We start from the raw sequence: 15,364 nt of genomic DNA, 5'->3' as shown, positions 1-15,364 counted from the left end.
CGTGTATTCGTCATCGCCATACTGGCGTATCACCCGGCGTGATGGTATGGGGTGCCATTGGTTACACGTCTCGGTCACTTCTTGTTCGCATTGACGGCACTTTGTACAGTGGACATTACATTTCAGATGTGTTACGACCTGTACCTCTACCGTTCATTCGATCCCTGCGAAACCCTACATTTCAGCAGGATAATGCACGACCGCATGTTGCAGGTCCTGTACGGGCCTTTCTGGACACAGAAAATGTTCGACTGCTGCCCTGGCCAGCACATTCTCCAGATCTCTCACAAATTGAAAACATCTGGTCAATGATGGCCGAGCAACTGGCTCGTCACAATACGCCAGTCACTACTCGTGATGAACTGTGGTATCGTGTTGAAGCTGCATGGGCAACTGTACCCGTACACGCCATCCAAGCTCTGTTTGACTCAATGCCCAGGCGTATCAAGGCCGTAATTACGGCCAGAGGTGGTTGTTCTGGGTACTGATTTCTCAGGATCTATGCACCCAAATTGCGTGAAAATGTAATCACATGTCAGTTCTAGTATAATATATTTGTGCAATGACTACTCGTGTATCATCTGCATTTCTTCTTGGTGTAGCAATTTTAATGGCCAGTAGTGTAATAGGTTGCTATTAGGAATTCAGGACCGTTTTAACAAAACTCAACGAGCGCCGTTTTTTTCAAAATGCGTTTTTTTTTATAAATTCTGGTACTTTAATATGAGCCTCATATAATGCCTAAAATACGACAAAACTGAATATTTACGGTTGTAAAAGGAGCTTGAATGTAACAAGTTTTTCACGAGACTGGATATCTATTTTCTTATGTATTCACAGAAAGTGACTAGTCACTTTATAATGATTGAAACTTAGAACGTAAAATTTAGAAGTTAAACTTAGTAGCCTTTACATCTGCAAGAGTTTACTGTCTGTCAATGACACAACATTCTACAAGATAAACAAAATGATTGTTACGTCATAGTTAGACAACAATGGATATTGTCCCATGGAGTTCTATTTCGTGTTCAGTTACTGTTTCACTGTAAGATTAACCCATTGGCTTATACAGCTAACTCACAGCCGGCCTCACGTTTCAAGTACGTTGTTACATTGCCGGCTGTCAGACGGACCGAACAGCTATATCTTTTTCTTAATGTTTTTTCTCTGTTAATAGATGGCATGACATGTTATGTACCACTGGAGAGCTGAGACATCGGTCTATGTAGTGGTGTACAACACAACAGATTTCTTTCAATATTTTGCGAATTATAAGCGATCGTTTTCAGGTTTTGTTAGGTTTATCCCCCCATTAAGAAAAACACCTTTCAGAAATGTAATGTGCAAAACAATCAAGACGAAAAGTCATACATGACATGGGTGTGAGAAATGTCTAGCGCCGTTACACATGCCCGTGTTTTTCCGGGTATAGCACACCTACAGAAACTTATAAAACAGTGTTATCTTCATTGCTCATAACTTCAATACAGAGGAACGACAGGTTTACAAAGAATTCGTATCATAAAATTATGTAATTTTCAGAAATGTGTGTAAGACAAAACATGCTTATTTTCCTAAATTTAAATAGTCAACATACGGTCGACTATGGAGAAAAATACATAGAGGGTCAATAAATGCTGTATAACTTTCTTTTTGGACTAGTACTATTGAGATATTAGAAGATCCAAAATAGCCTGAAATAGCCAGTGCGGTGAAAAGTGAAAGACAAAGCAGGAGTCCTCAACGTTAAAACAGAAGGGAGAGTACGAGAGCACACTTGAATGAAGATCTAAATAGAGACTGTAACCATACTGAAACGACAAAGAAAACGACATCATTTTAGAGATTAGCCTTACATGAGTTACACGGAAATTGAACAAAATAATATCTTACCATTTCTGTGAGGGTGAACGTGTCTAAAAAATGCAGAGCGGAGAACAATGATAAAAATACTTGAAGATCTGTCTCAGTCTCATACTACATATGAGAAGAAGAACGCCGAGAGGTTCCTGGTTGTGCCTCAATATTCAGGAAAGTGAAAGGTAAGACCGATCTCATTTTAAGCCTAAACGTAAAGTGTGTAGAATGCAAATAATTGTCTTAACACGTCAAATTTATTTCATATTTATTTTTCGGGGACTGTGCAGAGAGAATCTGAGACATATTGCCGAAAGATACGAGGTGTAGAGTTCGCTTTCTATGGAGAATCGAGATGGACGAGCTCGCAAGCTGCAGGAAGGAGACGAAGAGCACACGCAGTTCATGAAGAGGGATCTACTGAAGTATAAATGCATATCTTCTCATTACTCTAGAAAAAACTTTAAGCGAAAATATCTTCCACCAAAGTTAAATCTTAAAAATTCATCATACTAACAATGCTTCTAGAGCTAAACAACGGTGGTTGGGCTGCTCTCTTTCAGAGTATAGAAAAGTATTATAGAAATATTTCGGCATGGGATTTGAAAATCCTCATACTGATGGTTGATCAGTCTGTCCCCATTATGTTGTGGAATTAAAGTCATATCATGATTTGAAATTACAAAAGAATAATACAGTATAAGAACGGATTATAGGTTGTACAAAACGGAGGCCCAAAGTTTGCAATACTTTAAATGAAAATAAAAACGATACTGTGACAGTTTCTTTTTACTGCCGGCAGACTCAGCCCTTACCCGAACTATTGGAGAAGTGCTATACTCCTAACAGGCGTGGTTGTATAACTGTAGAATCTTTAAGTATTCCCAAAAGATAGCACACAAAGTAATTAACTACACATGGCTTGAGGTTAACTCAGGACATAGGGAAAATGAAACAGCACCTGATGTGAGAAACTATTTAATTCTTTCGAGCAAGATTTAACGAAAGATGCTTAGTCTCAGGTTATTCCTGATTCTCGTGTCTCCCAAAACCAAAATTCACGATGCTGGAAATGCTTATGAGTGACAATGAAAGCTCAAAGGCCATCATAGAATTCAGCATTATTTCGAAATACGTGGGCAAAGGTATTTGGCTCCAAACATAATTTTTGACTGTATTACAAAAGAACTAAGAAAACATGAAACGACCATTCGACCTTAGCATATTATGACTGTTGTGGCAATTGGGAGGATCGGGGTAAAGATAAATATATTTGCGATACAAAATCTACCACCAAACTTGTAACTGAAGGCAAATTGTCTTTTAAGGTCTGAGGCAAGAGTACCTCATTATGTAAGAAGACCTAAGACCAGGGCACAAGCCGGCCGTTGTGGCCGAGCGGTTCTAAGCGCTTCAGTCCGGAAATTCGCTGTTGCAACGGTCGCAGGTTCGAATCCTGCCTCGGGCATGGATGTGTGTGCTGTCCTTAGGTTAATTAGGTTTAAGTACTTCTAAGTCTAGGGGGACTGATGACCTCAGATGTTAAGTACCGTAGTGCTCAGAGCCATTTGAGCCATGGCACAACGCCTTTTTGGCAATACTTCACTGACAGACGTTGAGGCACCGAAACCTGGAAACCAAAGTGCTTCAGTAATGTTTGAAGCACCTCAGTTTCCAGCGGTGAACCACGTAAGCAAAAATAAAGCTAATCACGTCAAGAAGTTGATGTCTTATCTTCAAAATGATTGAGAGGAAAGTAAAGAGCTCTATTCAGGAATCCTAATGATACTGAAGACAGTACTCCATATTATGAAGAAACTTTACATTTCACTATTGTTTTGTGTTTCACAGCATTAAACAATGTATTAAAATATGTACTATTGCTTTAGTTGTCATTTAACCGTATCATTGCCAACTTCATAATAGATTTAAGTTGTAAGAAACAGATTAAATTACTAAGGAATCTTCTGTTGATCTGTTAACTTACAAGAAAAATATAAATTTACTAATAGACAGTTAACTTTTTACTATCTACATGGAGCACTAGTATTCAATTTTTGAAATTTTTGAATTAAGGATATTCAATAGAACTAAAAAGCACCTCATCTGTAAAATTTTGTAAAAGATGTTGTTGAGCTTTTTTAAAACGCTCCTCAATTACTAGTGCTCCAGCAACTTTCAGTACCTGATTGTGTAGCTTATCAGTTCTATAAATGCGATCTAGTCACATTAATGAGACCACTGACAACCTTCGACATCAATGCGCAATAATCACTCAAAGACGGCAGCTGGCCGCGCTGACAGTGCAGGGTATATCAGGCGTGTCGGGAATTCGGAAAACAGTGCAGTCGTTGTTGTAATGCTGAAACACAGCGATTTATCTGACGTCCGAAAGGGCATGATCATTCATTTTCGGACCGAAATAGCTAAGTTCGTAATCTGTTCGAATACCACCGTGTTTAAAGTATACTGTGCATGGCAAAATGGCATTATCCAAAACTGTCACCGAAGCAACTATGGTGCAGCAAAGGTCATTGAGGACAGAGATGGATGACGTCTGTGGAGATTTTTACGAGCAAATAGAAACACAACTGTTGACAAACTGACTGCCCAGATGAACTAAGGGGCTACCAACAGTGTCTCTTCAAGGACCATCCAGCGAGCGTTGCTGCGTACCGTCTTCCGCATCAGGTGCCTGTTTCAAGCACCCATGCTGACTGCTGTTCATCAGCGACAAAGGCTGCAATTTGCTCGTCAGTACAAGAATTAGACGTCCCGTGAGTGGCGACAGGTGGCCTTTTGAGGTGAATCCTGTTTTATAGTCAATCGAACAGATGGCTGTTGGCGTATATGGCGTAGAACGATTGAAAGCAGAAACCACGCAACATTCGTCGGAGAATTATGGTCTAGGGAAGGTATTTGTGGCATTCCCTGGGTGATCTCGTCATTCTGGAAGGCACAATGGATCTACACAAGTATGCATCTGTCCTTGGGGACCATGTCCACCAACACATGCAGTTTGTTTCTCCTTGGCACGATTGTATTTATCAGGAGGACAATGCAAATGTAACACAGCTCATAAAGGAGGTACATTGCTCGAAGAACACCAGGATGAGTTTACAGTACTCCTCTGGCCATAAAACTGCCCAGATTTCACCCAACTGAGAACTGTGGGACCACCCTGATTTAGCTGTTCCTGCCGTGGATTCTCAACCGAGAAACCTAGCGGAGCTGGTTATGGCATTAGAGCTGGTGTAGCTCCATATCCCTGTCGGTACCTTGCAGAACACTCACTGACTCTTCTTGCACATCTCGCAAAAAGTGGTAATTGAGGCTTTTGACAGGTGGCCATATTAATGCGACTGGCCAGTGTGTTAGTCATGGAAGCAACAACTGATTAACTTCTTGGAAACTTAGGTCTACTTTTCCTGCCGGCCGGTGTGGCCGAGCGGTTCTAGGCGCTTCAGTCTGGAATCACGCGACCACTACGGTCGCAGGTTCGAATCCTGCTTCGGGCATGGATGTGTGTGATGTCCTTGGGTTAGTCAGGTTTAAGTGGTTCTAAGTTCTAGGGGACTGATGACCTCAGATGTTAAGTACCCAAGTGCTCAGAGTCATTTACCCATTTTTCTGTTTTTCCAGACACATCAACAAAACAGACCTAAGTGAAATCTAGAAATATGTAAATTCTTTGAAGAGTATGTGTAGTACTTAGGCCATTTTCTGAGTCATAATGGACTGCTACTAACTAAGCAATATGTGCAAACCACATAAAAAATTCAACTGCCTACTGATTTAAAAGTCCTTCAGTAATTTCTTGACAAAATCAATTACTGTGCCATATTTTTATCCAAAGCCACCCACACCACAACACCTATTAATAATTTACATAAGAAAGGCACAAGGTATGAATGTGTCAGGAGGTTTTTCAACAGTTACAGCAGTATCTGAAATACCCTACCTGTCTGGAGGCCTATGACCCACAAAAACGCATTGTCCTGGCCAGTGACACCTCTGAACATGTTACTGGGGTGCTGTTTCCCAAAAAATCGCTTGCAGCCATGCATGCACAGCTAAAACTCTAAATTCAACCAAAACAAACCATTCTCAAATCATAAAAGAAGCCACTGCGATCATATTTTGCCATTTGGAACATTTGGAAACCGCATGAATTTCTTAATGACACAAAATTTCATGTAATTACTCACTATCAACTGCTAATTTGCTTAAACTGGCTCTCTTGCTGTCAATTCAACATGCTTATGTTGATGACCTCTCGGTGCAACCTATTGCGCTAGACTGCGCATAGCTCTCTTACGCAACAAAACATTCCCATGTCAGTGGCACTCACAAAACTGACTACAAGATTTCCCCGCCAAAGCAGCTGTATATGAGAAGGAAATACTGATGATCCTCTTACAAGGCGAATTATGAGACATTTTGGATGAGATTGGCCAGAAAACCTCCCTCTTTACACCTTTCTAGAATTCTGTCAATACCTTTCTCTAGAAATGGCGTTCACGTGGTACACTGATTACTGATGTTGACAACAGATGGCAATGACTGCTTGGCTGTGACACCAGCCCTAATGTATCAGCATGTCCTAAACTTCTTGAATCCTGACCACTGGGAGATGACACACATGAAGGCACTCACTAGGTGGCATGCCTGAAAGGCCAGCATTACTAAGGACATAGGGAGGACGCCCCACTACTACATGATCTGTGTATCCCTACAGTCAGCGCCGCCAACATGGTTTCACATCTGGAAAATACTGCAGTTCCTGTGGGAATATCTACATTTGGAATTCGTCAGCCTGCTCCTAGGGAAGATGTGGTTCTTAGTCATTAACACATGCTCCAAATTCCCACACGTAATTCGAATGGTGAATGCAACATCAAGGGAACAACAAATGCCTTGCAAAAATATTCGCCATTGAGAGTGGCCCAGAAAAATCGTTTTGGACAATGGCTCTCAGTTCTCATTTATCATGTGCTGCAATTTCCGCATTTGGAAAGCCATAATGTACCTGATAACACCGCCATTCCACCGAGACCCCAGTGGTGAAGCTGCACGTTGAAGGTGCAGAAGCGAAACATGAGATCAGACACACCCAGAGCTCTAGTCCTTCTCCAGTTCCTGGCTTCCTACAGGACCACACCAACCTAGAAACACACTCGAGCTGAAATGCTTCGCATATGCCTACACTGGACACTTTGGGATCTCGTGGAACCTACAAAACACCCACTTCAAGCTCAGCTGTCACCCTTACTTCTCTCTGTGGGCACAGAGGGTTCCAGACATCATCAGGGCCACCCAGCTGTGACGAAAGTTCTCTGTGGAAGTCAGTGGCGCCGTACTAGGACGGCATGCAAGCTAGCTGTGTCCACAATGAGCGGCTTCCTCCTTGAGCTAACCACCGCTGTCACTATAATCAATTTGGTACAACTGTGGATACCAGATGGAGACAAGACGATAACCACCGGTCTAGCGACCGCGAAGCAGGTCCTCCATGTATTGGAACCACTGCCCAGTTCGTGCACTTCTGGGAAGTACCTGCAGATCAACATCGGCACCAGGCATCTCCAGCCTCACAACAGCGTCAATGCTGCAAAAAGACGACACAGCACAACAACAGACACCAGTTGACGTCGAGATGGGCTTCAGACCCTAGCTGGCCTGCTGAGTTATACCCCCCTCTACCAGTAAGGAGATCCATCTGCTCACATGGACGCTATCGACAGTATGAACCAGTTAATGAAGGGACAGCGATGTCGACATTCTGCGATGTATGCTGCCAAAGACATCACCTGATACATATATGAGGCACCCGTGAGTAATTACATGAACCTGGTTCCATGCGACATACAGGAAATAAAAGACACCGCCTTGCTAACATGAACGAACTTTATATCCTAATGTGCGATAGTATCTATATCTATGACGTTGTGAATACGAGAATGGTCTGCTTATTGGATCTCACTTTGACAGTTCTTTGAATTTTGAATACATGAACACTGACAGACTTATGCGACAATGGATTATCTGGATCTTTTCTTGATGTGTGTCTACAGCTTTACAACGACTTTGTACAAACTAGTTTTGTGAACTGCCAAGTGGTGACTGAGTATCCATCCTTTCTGCGTAATAAACAGTATTTGTTACACCATAAAAGGTTAATATACTTTACTTCAGGAATATGTGTGAACACATGACACAAATTTTTATATAGGTTGGTAAATAATCATTTTTACGGTGTGGTATTACATAGTAGTTAAACACCCGGATGAGCTACATTCACATGCAGGCTCCAGCAAGAAGACTTTGAGAAAATCCAGTTTATTTTGGTCTGTAAGATGAAACAGAGTATCGTTATCATGCAACAAGAACGCTTGTTTCTACATTAGCTCAATGCAATTTCTAACTGTGTAAAATATGATCTGATGTGGAATTGTGGCTGTATTTTGATTAACTATTGACGATTTTCTGAAAGTTCGTCATTATCCATCATTCGACAATAGACATTAGACATTTACACGCACTATGGTTTTCAGCTCTCCAAATCCATGTCGCCATTTCTTATTCTGTGAACCCATCTTCCTCTGGTTCATCGTCTCCACATTAATTTATATCTTTAAATAGTAAAGAATATTCTTGGTCTGTCTACGTTCCATTCCTATACATGCTTATGTTTTTGATGTTGTGGTCTTCAGTCCAGAGACTGGTTTGATACAGCTCCCCATGCTACTCTATCCTGTGCAAGCTTCTTCATCTCCCAGTACCTACTGCAACCTACAACCTTCTGAATCTGTTAAGTGTATTCATCTCTTGGTCTGCCTCTACGATTTTTACCCTCCACGCTGCCCTCCAATACTAAATTGGTGATCACTTGATGCCTCAGAATATGTCCTACCAAGCGATTCCTTCTTCTAATCAAGTTGTGCCACAAATTTCTCTTCTCCCCAATCCTATTCAATACCTCCTCATTAGTTCAAAATGGTTCAGATGGCTGTGAGCACTACGGGACTTAACATCTGAGGTCATCAGTCCCCTAGACTACTTAAACCTAACTAACCTAGGGACGTCACACACATCCATGCCCGAGGCAGGATTCGAACATGCGATCGTAGCAGCAGCGCGGTTCCCCTCATTAGTTATTTCATCTACCCATCTAATTTTCAGCATTCTTCTGTAGCACCACATTTCGAAAGCTTCTATTCTCTTCTTGTCTAAACTATTTATCGTCCACGTTTCACTTCTATACATGGCTACGCTCCATACTAATACTTTCAGAAACAATTTCCTGACACTTAAATCAGCGCTCGATGTTAACAAATTTCTCTTCTTCAGAAACACTTTCCTTGCCATTGCCAGTATACATTTTATATCCTCTCTACTTCGGCCATCATCAGTTATTTTGCTCCCCAAATAGCAAAACTCATTTACTAATTTAAGCTTCTCATTTCCTAATCTAATTTCCTCGGCATCACACGATTTAATTTGACTACATTCCATTTCCTCGTTTTGCTTTTGTTGATGTTCAACTTTTATCCTCCTTTCAAGACACTGTCCATGCTTACAGGAAAATTAAAAAAATGCCTAAAATTATTTTAATTGACTTAAAATCAGTCAAACGCAAAACAATAGCATTAGTTTTACATCTACGTCATGGAGATGACTGTATCGAAATATGTGCACTCATTGCAACCCAGCTAGGTAAGGGGTTGGTAACTACTTCTTTTGTGAATAAATTTGAATCTATTACTGCCAGACGTCCGAATTTAGTGGAGGTAACGATTTTTGTCTTCATAATCTAGCACCTTAACAGCTGAACTATAACTTTGTACATCATTATAGCTCCTATAGATGCATTTAATTCCTCCACAGTTTGGTAGTAGCCTAAGAGAAATGCAGTTACCAGCATCCAGGATTGTTATTCATTTATCATCCACATTTTTTACTTTTCATTTATTTTTCGCATTGTCTATATTTCTCCCAGATTTTACACATTTTTGGTATTTTATCTACTCTTTCCATATTTCACAGTTTTTTGTATATTTTTACTTATTATTTCTATATTATCTGTGTAAATAAGTGAGAATATTTGTGCTCTTATTACTTACAGGGACACATTTATTTATCGTCAAACAATAATTTGGATTTCCCCATAAGGCCAGGAAGACACTAGAAATATGACTGCAATATCATTTGCTCCTCTTCCTTCTCCAAATGTCAACCCAGAACAAAAAAATCTCCCAGCAACACACAGTGGAAATTTCTGAGTTTATATATCTTAAAAACAGCTCATACCAGCCGATTCTTACAAATTATGACTCCACAACCACCTAACAGTGATGGCATTCGTATGTACTTTCTCATATAGAGCAACAATTACTCAACTATATGAAATAAAATCGTCATAACTTCTCAACGGTTTGCGTTAGGAGGTTGAAACTGCATTGTTGACCGCGGGGCTTGATGGGAATTAGTATGCGCATATGGTTTGGTTTAGGGACGAAGCCCACTTTCATTTGGATGCGTTCCTCAAAAAGCAAAAGTGCTGCATTTGGGGGAGTGAGAATTCGCATTTCGCTGTTCAGAAGTCTCTTCAACCTCAATGGATGACTGAGTGGTGTGCAATGTCCTGTCACAGAATAATCGATGGGATATTCCTTAATAGCACGGTCACTACAGAATAGTACGCTAAGGGTTTGGAAGATGATTTCATCCCCATTATCCAAAGTGACTCTTATTTCGACAATATGTTGTTTATGCAAGAGGACCTCGACCTCATTGAAGCAGGGGAGTGTTAGATGTCCTGAAAGAGCACTCTAGGAACCGTATTCTGGCTCTGGGGTACCCAGAGGGTAGTCGCATCGGCCTCGATTGGCCGCCATATTCTCCGGATCTGAACACATGCAACTCCTTTTTAGGGGCTATATTAAAGACAAGGTGTACATAAATAACGCCAAAACCATTGCTGAACTGAAAACAGCCATTCAGGAGGTCATCGACAGCATCAAAGTTCCGACAGTTGAGCGGGTCATGGTTCAAATGGTTCAAATGGCTCTGAGCACTATGGGACTTAACTTCTAAGGTCATCAGTCCCCTAGAACTTAGAACTACTTAAACATAACTAACCTAAGGACGTCACACACATCCATGCCCGAGGCAGGATTCGAACCTGCGACCGCAGCAGTCGCGCGGTTCCAGACTGTAGCGCCTTTAACCGCTTGGCCACTCCGGCTGGCCAGCGGGTCATGCAGAATTTCGCTATTCGACAGCGAAACACCATCGCCAATGATGGCAGGCACATCGAACATATCATAACCTAAATCTGAATATCTGTAGTGACGTTTACACGTTGAATAAAGTGTGTGCAAGCCGTAGTTTGTAACTAATTTTTTCATATAGTTCAATAATTGCCACCCTCTATGTTACTGATACCGAATGCAGTCCAAATACATAGGTCAAAACTTCATATGTACTCTACGTAATAATAATGTTTGAGAAACTGTCATTATTCCGTTGTAAGCACACACAGACATTTTACAATATTTTTGAGTGTGCATGTGACGGTTTCCCAGGGAAGCCTCCACTCTGTAGGGTAGGTTCAGGACAGAGTTCTGAAGTCTATACACATGTGTTAGATCTGAGATAGCACCCGGAGTTGGATTCACCACGCGATAAGTCTAAGGTAGCTTTCGGAGATATATCCTCATGTGTCGCATCTAGCATGGCATCTGGAGGTAGATCCATCAAAGTCAGGTCCAGGAGGTAGAGTCTGCATGGCCCAACATGCACGCACAAAACTAGTGCAGTTGGGTTGTGTGTGTTTACAAAAGGATAACGTCAGTTCCTCGAACTTTATTATTTCCATTTGCTACAAAAATACATTCTGGAAGTTTTCAGTACGTAAGCTCTGATGGCTGTGGTTGAACAGAATTCCAAAAATTATTTCCATTTTACATACATTTTATAGATTTCGAGTATATAGAAAGCAATGATAGCTGTAGCTGGACTTTATTCTGCATAGAGAAAGTGCAATTGGATGTCATCATAGTTGTGTGGCCATGGATGATATTTTGCAAGAATCGATAAGCATAAAGCTGTGTTTAAGATATCTACAGTTAGTAATCCACCTCCACCTCAGTCCATGTGTGCTTTGCCATAAATAAGAGTTGGCTTTGGCACTTAAAATTTTATGTTGACAGCAGCTTTTTCATGAGATGGCATTTGGAAAAAGTGGAGGTACAAGTGAGCTTGCCAACATATTTGTAAATTCGGCCTCACTTGTTGGGAGATCCGAATCACATTCGGATGTTGAAGAAAATTACCTAATGCCGTTATGTCTACATTTGGTACGGATAACAGGAGCGACACATCATGGCATGGAAGCAGTGAGGCTTTAATAGGTCGCTGGAGGTATTTGGCACCATGTCTGCACACACAAGCCACCTAATTCCCGTAAATTCCGGGGAGGGGGCAATGAGTTCTGATGCCAGTTTCAGTCACATCAGAGATTTGTTCAATCGGGTTCATATTTAGCGAGTTGGGAGGGAGCGGAGCACATCAACTGGAACTCGCTGCTGTGTTGCTCGAACAACTCCATCACACTTCTAGCATTGTGACATGGTTCACTATATTACTGAAAAATGCCAATGCTATTGGGAAACATTATCGTCATGAAGGAGTGCAAGTGATCTGCAATCAGTGAACGATACTCCTTGGGCGTCACGGTACCTTGCACGAGCTCCAATGGACCCATGGATGCCCAAATGTATGTTCCCCAGAGCATAATGGAGCCGCCGCCAGCTTGGCTCCGTCCCGCAGTCCAGTGTCAAGGAGCTGTGCCCCTGGAAGACGGTGGATTCGCGTCTTCTCATCGGCATGATGAAGAAGGTATGAGGATTCATCAAGTTATCGAACGATCTGCAGTTGCGCCAACGTCCCGTGCTGATGATCACGTGCCCATTTAAGGGGTAGTTGCCGCTGTCTTGGTATTAACATTGGCACATGCAAGGGTCATCGTTTACGGAGGGTAATCTTTAGGAGTGTACATTGCACTGTGTGTTCAGACACACTTTTACTCTGCCCAGCATTACATTCTGATGTTAGTTCCGCCACAGCTCGACGCCTGTTTTGTTTTACCAGTCTGACCAGCCTACGACGTGTTTCATGTGTAATGAGGGCTGGCTGCCCAACCCCACGACGTCTAGACGTGGGTTAACCTTGGTTTCGCCACGTGTTGAAGACACTCATCACAGCATTCCTCAAACACTCGATAAGCCGTGTAATTTACGAAACGCTCGTGCCGAGCCTATGGGCCGTCACAATCTGCCCTCCGTCAAACTTAGATAGCTCGCGTCTTCCCCATTCTACACACGGACAGCACGCTCACTAATAGTACATGCACCGTGCGTGTGTCTGACTAACATTATTCAAGGCCAGGTGACACTGCTATCACTTGAACAGGTTGACGTCGATAGTAAAAAAAAATGGCTCTGAGCGCTATGGGACTTAACATCTGAGGTCATCAGTCCCCTAGAACTTAGAACTACTTAAACCTAACTAACCTAAGGACATCACACACATACATGCCCGATTCAGGATTCGAACTTGCGACCGCAGCGGATGCACGGTTCCAGACTGTAGCGCCTAGAAACGCTCGGCCACTCCAGCCGGCGATGTCGATAGTGGGCTGATGGTATAATGTTCTGGCTGATAAGTGTATGTGTTTTAATAGTCTGAAGATGGGACATTCTAGAGTCACGGTGGCAAGACGAAACTGCCACATACCTCTAAAAGTTAAAGAGTATCAGCAATACGCATATAGAAAAAAAGAAATTAGCAGAGAGGCACTTCAAACCGTTTCAACGATGTGTTTAAAAAGCCTAAGGAGACATAATAGAAACTCGATTTTGCGGCAGATAAAAAGCATTTTCTAACGCAGGACTTCACAGTGAATGTCCTCTGAGAGTGAACATCCAGCTGAGGCCGGCGAGAAGCGGGTTCCGTACCCCCTCCACTCTATCGTCACAGCACAGAGTAGGATATGGAGGAGAAAGGGGGCGCGTGGAGACTTCAGAGGGGCACCGCGTAGTTCTCAGGAAACTTAATATTCGAACCGTACGTGTCACCGTAAATGAGTTAACACTGCTATAAATTAAACAAACAGACCTAAAATGTAATGCTGCCACACCCCTTCATTATTAAGTTGGCACGTATTTCTTATATTTCTTAATCAGAGAATACACATTTAACTATTATTAATCAAATCTTGCACTCTCGATCTTCTTACACTTTTTCTCTGTTACAAGAGCGTTCGTGTGCACTGTAGATGTAGCACACAATTTACGTTGCGGTCTGAAAGTGAGTTTTTAAAGCGAGTGTTTTCGTTGCTCATAGTTAAAGACAGATGTTCACAGGCCTAGATGGAATGCAATATTAATTTTACGCCCGTAGACATTTGATGTAATCGAGGAAGTCGACCCTGATGGAAATTCTTGTAGAACTCACTTTTCATTGGATTTTTCATTATATACCCTGTGTCACTGAGGATCAATTGCTTAAAGCAGCAGATCGAAGCCAATGTCACCATTATTGCCTGTATGTGGAGAGGAAAACAAATGCAAATTACTTTGTGGCGCATTCACATTGTTGCTTCAGAACTGGAAATACTCTTAGGAATACGTGGACAGCATTCGAAATTTGTTACGATCAGTGATCTTCGAAAAAGGGAATTATGGAAAATTCAGCTGCATTTCCTTCATCTAACTCATTCTTCCCAAAGTGAGAATTTCATTTTGAATGCTTGTATACCACCGATGAAGTGCGTTATCAACAGATTATTATCCTCAAGTGTTATGTCGTCCGATTGGCTAATTATACCAGTAAGGAATGCACGACCACTTTTACATGAAAACTGTTTCAGTTCAGGAAAACACAGATTACTCATTTCCATACGTATATTTATCTTATCCAGAACACACAAAAAAATCGTTTTTACAAGTAGCGCTTACTAAGCCTTATCGTAATAAGGTAGACTTCTTTACCAGCTGTCGATCTCCTCAACAAAATTCTCCAATTGGTGCTGCTGAAGTCCATACTGTGGTATATTATTAATTGTACCACATTCTTTGCACATACAGCATCCTGGTTTCATTAGGTATTGGAAGTGCTTATATTTCCTGATTCAGTTGTGTTACGAGTCTCGATTTATTTATCAAAGCGCTGGCGCTCCATTTCTAGATACGGAAACTAATAAATTCCATGATAAACCTGTATTTTGTATAGCAACGGTAACGCTGCTAAGATCGTTCTTCATTGCTACTGATATATCCAGGACCTCTTTCGATTTCAGTGATTAAGTGTCATAAATATGACTGGTGTGCCACAGAAAATTATTTAAAAATATGTCAAAGCTGGCTGAGAACATAGTCTGCCATATCATGCCTGTGACACAATATTGACATGTTTGACACTGGTGCCTTCTAAAACAGAAGAC

The sequence above is a fragment of the Schistocerca americana genome, chromosome X, assembly GCF_021461395.2.
Source record: "Schistocerca americana isolate TAMUIC-IGC-003095 chromosome X, iqSchAmer2.1, whole genome shotgun sequence".
Lineage (NCBI taxonomy): Eukaryota > Metazoa > Arthropoda > Insecta > Orthoptera > Acrididae > Schistocerca > Schistocerca americana.
Note: the sequence above shows the minus strand (reverse complement) of the source record.